Source organism: Aristolochia californica, unplaced genomic scaffold, assembly GCF_029961685.1.
Source record: "Aristolochia californica isolate CCGP_79_NKW_82.1479 unplaced genomic scaffold, dmAriCali1.0.hap1 SCAF_5, whole genome shotgun sequence".
Taxonomy (NCBI): Eukaryota; Viridiplantae; Streptophyta; class Magnoliopsida; order Piperales; family Aristolochiaceae; genus Aristolochia; species Aristolochia californica.
This window is the reverse complement of record NW_027182214.1, coordinates 23289998-23298588: the sequence shown is the minus strand read 5'-3', so window position 1 is coordinate 23298588 and position 8591 is coordinate 23289998.

Here is an 8591-nt window from a genome sequence, read left to right as displayed (position 1 = left end):
CAATTTAATGTTATTCTCTTTAAATGGTTTTGATCCATAGGTCATTTGCATCTTTAACATGTTTCAAGCATGCATATCAATTTTTTAAAACATGCGTAGAAAAATCTCTTTATGATAAAATTTCGAGTTCTTAGGGTTGAACTAGTGGAATTTCCCAAACTAGGATATCAAAACTTTTGTGTTCATTTTTGGTGCCTGAATAAATTTTTTTTACTTACATTAGTTTGTTGCTTTAAATTCTTTCCATACATAAACTCTAAAATTTTTATTTTGTTGTGATCAATTTGCCTTTTATCTTCTTTTTTTTTTTTGGTTACGAGATGATGGGAAAGTAAAAACTCAAGCTTTGATTTAAGAAAAAAGTATACATCTAAAATGGAAAGGACAATGCACAAATGTAGAGAAAGATAATTCCAAACAGTGTTTGTACTTTTTAGGGATTGTAAACTTTTTTTACTTTTTATATATCAGGTTCAGCAATCGTTGGGAAAAGGGGCAGGCGGGGGACTTTTAACTCAGTGTTGACTCCCAATCCATAAGTAATTCCTTACAAAAACATAGCCCGTTACGCATGATAAATCACTTTACAATCATGTAAGATCGTTAGGTCAACTTTTTGTAAATTGGCAATATAATACCTTGTTTGACTCAGGTAAATATCCCACCGTACGTTCACTCGAGAATTTAATGTTATTCTCTTTCAAAGGTATGGATACATAAGTCATTTGCATCTTTAACATGTTTCAGGCATGCATATCCATTTTATAAAAGATGTGTAGAACAATCTCTTTCTTATAAAATTCCAAGGTATTAGGGTTGAACTAGCGGAATATCCCAAACTTGGATAACAAAACTTTTGTGTTCATTTGTGGTGTGTGAATAAATTTTCTTTACTTGCATTTGTTATTGCTTTAAATTCTTTCCATAAATAAAATCTAAAATTTTCATTTTGTTGTGATCTATTTTTGCCTTTTATCTCTTTTTTTGTTTACGAGATGTAGGGAAAGTGAAAACTCAAATTTTGATTGAAGAAAAAAGTATACATATAAAATGGAAATGCACAATGCAAAATTGTAGAGAGAGATAATTCCAAAAGTGTCTGTAATTTTTAGGGATTGTAAACTCTTTTTTGTTTTTATATATTAGGTTCTGCAATAGTCGGGAAAAAGGGGGAGGTGGGGGATTTTTAACTGAGTGTTGACTCCCAATCCTTAAGTCATTCCTTACAAAAAAATATAGCCCATTATGCATGATAAATCACTTTACAATCATCTATGATCGTTAGGTCAGATTTTTTGTAAATGCGCAAAATAATGGCTAGTTTGACTCGGGTAAACATCTCACCGCACGTTCACTTGAGAATTTAATGTTATTCTCTTTAAAAGGTTTTGATCCATAGGTCATTTCCATCTTTAAAATGTTTCAAGCATGCATATCCTTTTTGTAAAACATTTGTAAAAAAATCTTTGTTATAAAATTCCGAGCTATAAGGGTAGAATTAGTGGAATTTCCCAACCTTGCAGAAAAAAAATTTTGTGTTCATTTGTGGTGCGTGAATAAATTTTCTTTACTTACATTTGTTTTCTGCTTTAAATTCTTGCCATACATAAACTCTAAAATTTTCATTTTGTTGTGATCTCTTTGCCTATTCTTTTTTTGGGTTTACGAGATGAAGGGAAAGTGAAAACTGAAGTTTTGAGTTAAGAAAAAAGTATATATCTCAAATGAAAATGCACAATGCATAACTGTAGAGAGATATAATTCAAAAAAGTGTCAGTAATTTTTGGGGATTGTAAACTATTTTTAGTTTTTATATATTAGGTTCTGCAATCGTCAGTAAAAGGAGGAGGCAGGGGATTTTTAACTGAGTGTTGACTCCCTATCCAAAAGTCTTTCCTTACAAAATTATAGCCCGTTACGCATGATAAATCACTTTCTAATCATCTATGATCGTTAGGTCAGCTTTTTTAAATGGGCAAAATAATGGCTTGTTTGACTTGGGTAAATATCCCACCACACGTTCACTTGAGAATTTAATGTTATTCTCTTCAAAAGGATTGGATCCTTAGGTCATTAGCATATTTCACATGTTTCAAGAATGCATATTCTTTTTTTAAAATATGTGTAGAAAAATTTCTTTCTTATAAAATTTCGAGCTATTAGGGTTGAACTAGTGGATTTTCCCAAACTTGGATAACAAAACTTTTGTGTTCCTTTGTGGTGTGTGAATAAATTTTCTTTACTTACATTTGTTTATTGCTTTAAATTATTTCCATACACAAAAACTAAAATTTTCATTTTGTTGTGATCTATTCGCTTTTAACTCTTTTTTTGTTTACGAGATGAAGGAAAAGTGACAACTCAAGTTTTGATTAAAGAAAAAAGTATAAATTTAAAATGGAAATGCACAATGTTTCAATGTAGAGAGAGATAATTCCAAAAAGTTTCAGTGACTTTTAGGAATCGTAAACTCTTTTTAGGTTTTATATAACAAGTTTTGCAATCGTCGGGAAAAGGGGGAGGCGGGGGATTTTTAACTGAGTGTTGACTCCCAATCCATAAGTCATTCATTGCAAAAAATATAGCCCATTACACATGATAAATCACTTTACAATCATGTTTGATCGCTAGGCCTGCTTTTTTTTAAATGGGCAAAATAATGGCTTATTTTACTCGGGTAAATATCCCACCCCACGATCACCTGAGAATTTAATGTTATTCTCTTTGAAAGGTTTGGATCCATAAGTCATTTGCATCTTTAACATGTTTCAAGCATGCAAATCCTTTTTTTAAAACATGCGTAGAAAAATCTTTTTCTTTTAAAATTCTGAGCTATTAGGATTGAACTAGTGGAATTTCCCAAACTTGGATAACAAAACTTTTGTGTTCATTTGTGGTGTGTGAATAAATTTTATTTACTTACATTTGTTTATTTCTTTAAATTCCCTCCATTCATAAACTCTAAAATTTTCATTTTGTTGTGATCTATTTGCTTTTTATCTCTTTTCTTGATTACAAGATGAAGGGAAAGTGAATACTCAAGTTTTGATTTAAGAAAAAAGTATAAATCTAAAATGGAAATCCACAATGCACAAAAAGTAGAGAGAGATAATTCCAAAAAGTGTGTGTAATTTTTATGGATTGTACACTCTTTTAGATTTTAAATATCAGGTTCTACTATCGCCGGGAAAAGGGGGAGGCGGGGGGATTTTAACTAAGTGTTTACTCCCAATCCATAAGTCATTCCTTACAAGAATATAGCTCGTTACACATAAAAAATCACTTTACAATCACCAATGATCGTTAGGTAAGCTTTTTGTAAATGAGCAATATTCTGCCTTGTTTGACTCAGGTAATACCTCGCCGCACGTTCATTTGAGAATTTATTGTTATTCTTTTTAAAAGCTTTGGAACCATAGGTCATTTGCATCTTTAACATGTTTCAAGCATGCATATCCATTTTTTAAACCATGAGTATCTTTCTTATAAAATTCCGAGCTATTAGAGTTGAACTAGGGGAAATTTCCAAACCTTGGATAACAAAACTTTTGGGTTCATTTGTGGTGTGTGAATAAATTTGCTTTACTTACATTTTTTTATTGCTTTAAATTCTTTCCATACATAAACTCTAAAATTTTTATTTTGTTGTGATCTAATTGCCTTTTATCTCTTTTTTTGTTTACGAGATGAAGGGAAAGTGAAAAATCAAGTTTTGATTTAAGAAAAAAGTATACATCTAAAATTAAAATGCACAATGCACAAATGTAGAGAGAGATAATTCCAAAAAGTGTCAGTATCTTTTAGGGATTGTAAACTCGTTTTAGTTTTTATATATCAGGTTCTGCAATTGTTGGGAAAAGGGAGAGGCGTGGGATTTTTAACTGAGTGTTGACTCCCAATTCAAAAATCATTCCTTACAAAAATATATCCCGTTATGCATGATAAATCACTTTTCAATCATCTATGATCATTAGGTCAGCGTTTTGTAAATGGGCAAAATACTGGCTTGTTTGACACGGGTAAATATCCCACCGCACGTTCACTTGATCATTTAATGTTATTCTCTTAAAAAGGTTTGGATCCATAGGTCATTTGAATCTTTAACATGTTTCAAGCATGCATATCCATTTTTTAAAACAAGTGTAGAAAAATCTCTTTCTTATAATATTCCGAGCTATTAGGGTTGAACTAGTGGCAATTCCCAAACTTGGATAACAAAATTTTTGTGTTCATTTGTAGTGTGTGAATAAATTTTATTTAGTTACATTTGTTTATTGTTTTAATTTATTTCCATACATAAACTCTAAAATTTTCATTTTGTTGTGATGTATTTGTCTTTTACTTCTTTTTTTGTTTACGAGATGAAGGGAAAGTGAAAACTCAAGTTTTGATTTAGGAAAAAAGTATACATCTATAATGAAAATGCACAATGCACAAATGTAGAGAGAGATAATTCCAAAAAGTGTCTGTAATTTTTAGGGATTTTAAACTCTTTTTAGTTTTTATATATCAGGTTCTGCAATCGTCGGTAAAAGGGGGAGGCGGGGGATTTTTCACCGAGTATTGACTCCCAATCCATAAGTCATTCCTTAAAAAAAATATCCCATTATGCATGATAAATCACTTTTCAATCATCTATGATTGTTAGGTCAACTTTTTGTAAATGGGCAAAATAATGGCTTGTTTGACTTGGGTAAATATCCCACCACAAGTTCACATGAGAATTTGATGTTATTCTCTTTAAAAGGTTTGGATCCATAGGTCATTTCTATCTTTAACATGTTTCAAGCATGAATTTCATTTTTTTAAAACATGTGTAGACAAATCTCTTTCTTATAAAATTTAGAGCTATAAGGGTTGAACTAGTGGAATTTCCCAAACTTGGAAAAAAAAAAATTTTGTGTTCATTTGTGGTGCGTGAATAAATTTTATTTACTTACGTTTGTTTTTTGCTTTAAATTCTTTCCATACATAAACTCTAATATTTTCTTTTGGTTGTGATCTTTTTGGCTTTTATCTTTTTTTTTGTTTACGAGATGAAGGGAAAGTGAAAACTCAAGTTTTGATTAAAGAAAAAAGTATACATCTAAAATGGAAATGCACAATCCAAAAATGTAAGGAGAGATAATTCCAAAAAGTGTCTATAATTTTTAGGGATTGTAAACTCTTCAATCGTCGGGAAAAAGGGGAGGAAGGGGATTTTTAACTGAGTTTTGACTCCCAATCCATAAGTCATTCCTTACAATAATATTGCCTGTTACACATGATAAATCACTTTACAATCATCTATGATCGTTAGTTTAGCTTTTTGGGAATGGGCAAAATAATGGCATGTTTGACTCGGGTAAATTTCGCACCGCATGTTCGCTCTAAAATTTAATGTTATTCTCTTTAAAAGGTTTGGATCCATAGGTCATTTGCATCTTTAACATGTTTCAAGCATGCATAACCATTTTTTTAAACATGTCTAGAAAAATATCTATCTTATAAAATTCCGAGCAATTAGGGTTGAACTAGTGGAATTTCAGAAATTTGGATAACAAAAGTTTTGTTTTCATTTGTGGTGTGTGAATAAATTTTCTTTACTTACATATTTTTATTTCTTTAAATTCTTTCCATACATAAACTTTAAAATTTCAATTTTGTTGTGATCTATTTGCCTTTTATCTCTTTTTTTTATTTACGAGATGAAGGGATAGTGAAAACTCAAATTTTGATATAAGAAAAGTGTATACATCTGAAATTGAAATGCACAATGCACAATGCACAAATGTAGAGAGAGATAATTCCAAAAAGTATCTGTAATTTTTAGGGATTGTAAATTCTTTTTAGTTTTTATATATATGATTCTGCAATCGTCAGGAAAAGGGGGGGGCAGAGGATTTTTAACTGACTGTTGACTTCCAATCCATAAGTCATTCCTTACAAAAATATATCCTGTTACACATGAGAAATGAGTTTACAATCATCTATGATCGTTAGGTCATATTTTTGTAAATGGGCAAAAATAATGGCTTGTTTGTCTCGGGTAGATATGCCACTGGACATGCACTTGAGAATTTAAAGCTATTCTCTTTAAAATGTTTGGATCCATCGGTCATTTGCAACTTTAACATGTTTCAAGCATACATATCTGTTTTTTAAAACAAGTGAAGATAAATCTCTTTCTTAAAAAATTCCGAGCTATTAGGGTTGAACTATTGGAATTTCCCAAACTTTGATAACAAAACCTTTTTGTTCATTTGAGGTGTGTGCATAAATTTTTTTACTTACATTTGTTTATTGCTTTAAAATATTTCCATACATAAACTCCAAAATTTTCATTTTTTTGTGATCAATTTGCCTTTTATCTCTATTTTTTTTTACGAGATGAAGGAAAAGTGAAAACTCAAGTTTTGATTTAAGAACAAAGTATACATCTAAAAAGTATCTGTAATTTTTTGGGATTGTAAACACTTTTTAGTTTTTATATATCAGGTTCTGCAATTGTCGGTAAAAGGGGGAGGCGGGGGATTTTTAACTGAGTGTTGATTCCCAATCCATAAGTCATTCCTTACAAAAAATATAGCCCGTTAGGTTAGCTTTTTGTAAATGGGCAAAATAATGGCAGGTTGATTCGGGTAAATATCCCACCGCACGTTCACTTTAGAATTTAATGTTATTCCCTTTATAAGGTTTGGATCCATAGGTCATTTGCATCTTTAACATGTTTCAAGCATGCTTATCCATTTTTTATAACATGTGTAGAAAAATCGCAATCTTATAAAATTCCGAGCTAATAGGGTTGAACTAGTGGAATTTCCCAAACAAGGATAACAAAACATTTGTGTTCAGTTGTGGTGTGTTAATAAATTTTATTGACTTACATATGTTGATTTCTTTAAATTGTTTCCTTACATAAACTCTAAAATTTTCATTTTGTTGTGATCTTTTTGCCTTTTATCTCTTTTTTGGTAACAAGATGAAGGGATAGTGAAAAATCAAGTTTCTATTTTAGAAAAGAGTACACATCTAAAATGAAAATGCACAATGCATAATTCACAAATGTAGAGAGAGATCATTCGAAAAAGTGTCTGTAATTTTTAGGGATTGTAAACTCTTTTTAGTTTTTATTTATCAGGCTCTGCAATCGTCGTGAAAAGGGGGAGGCGGGGGATTTTTAACTGAGTGTTGACTCCCAATCCATAAACCATTCCTGAAAAAAATATAGCCCATTATGTATTATAAATAACTTAACAATCATTTATGATCATTAGGTCAGCTTTTTGTAAATGGGCAAAATAATGGCTTGTTTGACTCGGGTAAATATCCCACCGTAAGTTCACTTGAGAATTAAATGTTATTCACTTTAAAATGTTTTGATCCATATGGCATTTGCATCTTAAACATGTTTCAAGCATGCATATCCATTTTTTAAAACATGTGTAGAAAAATCTATTTCTTTTAAAATTCTGAGCTATTAGGGTTGAACAAGTGGAATTTCCAAAACTTGAATAACTAAACTTTTTTGTTCGTTTGTGGTGTGTGAATAAATTTTCTTTTCTTATATTTTTTTATTGCTTTAAATTCTCTCCATTCATAAACTCTAAAATTTTCATTTTGTTGTGATCTATTTGCCTTTTATCTCTTTTCTTGTTTACGAGATGAAGGGAAAGTGAATACTCAAGTTTTGTTTTAATAAAAAAAGTATACATCTAAAATAGAAATGCACAATGCACAAATATAGAGAGAGATAATCCGAAAATGTGTCTGTAATTTTTAGAGATTGTAAACTCTTTTGAGATTTTAAATATCAGGTTCAGCTATTGCCGAGAAAAGGGGGAGGTGGGAGATTTTTAACTGAGTGTTGACTCCCGATCCATAAGTCATTCCTTACAAAAGTATAGCCCGTTACGCATGATAAATCACTTTACAATCACCTATGATCATTAGGTCAGCTTTTTGTAAATGGGCAAAATTCTTGCTTGTTTGACTTGGGTAAATATCCCACCGCACATTCATTTGGGAATTTAATGTTATTCTCTTTAAAAGGTTTGGAACCATAGGTCATTGGCATCTTTAACATGTTTCAAGCATCCATATCTAATTTTTAAAACATCAGTAGAAAAATATCTTTCATATAAAATTCCGAGATATCAGAGATGAACAAGTGGAATCAAAACTTGGATAACAAAAATTTTCTATTCATTTGTGGTGTGTGTAGAAATTTTCATTACTTACATTTGTTTATTGTTTTAAATTATTTCCATACATAAACTCTAAAATTTTCATTTTGTTGTGATCAAATTGCCTTTTATCTCTTTTTTTGTTTATGAGATGAACAGAAAGTGAAAACTCAAGTTTTGATTTAAGAAAAAAGTATACATCTAAAATTGAAATACATAATGAACAAATGTAGAGAGAGATAATTCCAAAAAATGTCTATAATTTTTAGGGATTGTAAACACGTTTTAGTGTTTATATATCTGGTTCTACAATTGTCGGGAAAAGGGGGAGGCAGGGGGTTTTTAATGGAGTGTTGACTCCCAATCCATAAGTCATTCCTTATAAAAATATATCTCGTTATGCATGATAAATTACTTTACAATCAT